Below are 953 nucleotides of genomic sequence, written 5' to 3' on the forward strand. Positions count from 1 at the left end.
TGAATCTTTAACTGACCATTTGTTGGGAATGCTTTGCAACAAATATGGCAAAGGTACGGCTTCTCCCTTGTTGTGTGAATTTTCTCATGTTCTTTCAATCCTCCATGGAGGGTGAAGCTTTTCCCGCAAACCTTGCAGCTGTGGCGCCTTTCCCCCCTGTGGAGCAGCATGTGGTGAGACAATGATCTCAGGTCGCTGAGAGATTTACCGCACAGGCTGCAGCAGAAAGACTTGCCGCCCGTGTGGATCCTGCGGTGAGCTTCGACCTCTCTCTTTAAAACAAACTCTTTATGGCAAACATCACATTTGTGTGGTTTATTCATCACATGGCTCCGCTCGTGACACTTAAAAGACGACTTTAGAGAAAATTCTTTGTGGCAAACGCCACATTTATACGGTTTATGTCCTTCGTGAGCAGCTACGTGGCTTCTGAATGGCACAATGCTGAGGTACGACTTCCCACAAATGTGACAATTGTACGTTTTCTGGTGACTTTGAAGATGATCCTCCAAAGCCTTACCAGATTCTGCAGGTTCTCCACACGCTCCACAAAGATGTCCAGGAGCTTCCAGGTGACTCCAGGCGTGTTTGATTAAAATGGTTACTGATCCATGCAGAGCTCCACAGACTCTGCAAGCCAGAGTGGGGTTATTTTGCTTAACGGACTCCTCTTGAGACATTTCTACTGATTTCCTGCTCTTGGCTCCTTGTCCACGTTGCTTGACGCAACGCTTCCTTGCCGTTTTCAGTGACCACACTTCATGTTCATTCTCCCTCAAGTCCTCATCACTCTCATTCTGTTTCCAGTAGTCATCTCCTCTGTCAGTTGGATCATCACTGTCATCCTGTCTCTGACACACTCCATCGTTGTCTTCACTGTCAGCTGGATCTGATACTCCTAAATCTATGTGACCATCTTCATCTGAGTCCATCTGTTGTTGCGTTGAGTTTTT

At 46.7% G+C, this 953-nt stretch overlaps 1 long non-coding RNA gene across 1 annotated transcript in view; it reads right to left on the reverse strand.

Moving 5' to 3' along the window:
- Positions 1–896: 896 nt before the first annotated feature.
- LOC130131022 (uncharacterized) overlaps positions 897–953 on the reverse strand; it is a 7,762-nt gene continuing 7,705 nt past the window's right edge. The window contains exon 4 of the long non-coding RNA XR_008812195.1: positions 897–953. This exon is cut by the window's right edge and continues 55 nt beyond it. This is a non-coding gene — a long non-coding RNA (uncharacterized LOC130131022).

Source organism: Lampris incognitus, chromosome 20, assembly GCF_029633865.1.
Source record: "Lampris incognitus isolate fLamInc1 chromosome 20, fLamInc1.hap2, whole genome shotgun sequence".
Lineage (NCBI taxonomy): Eukaryota > Metazoa > Chordata > Actinopteri > Lampriformes > Lampridae > Lampris > Lampris incognitus.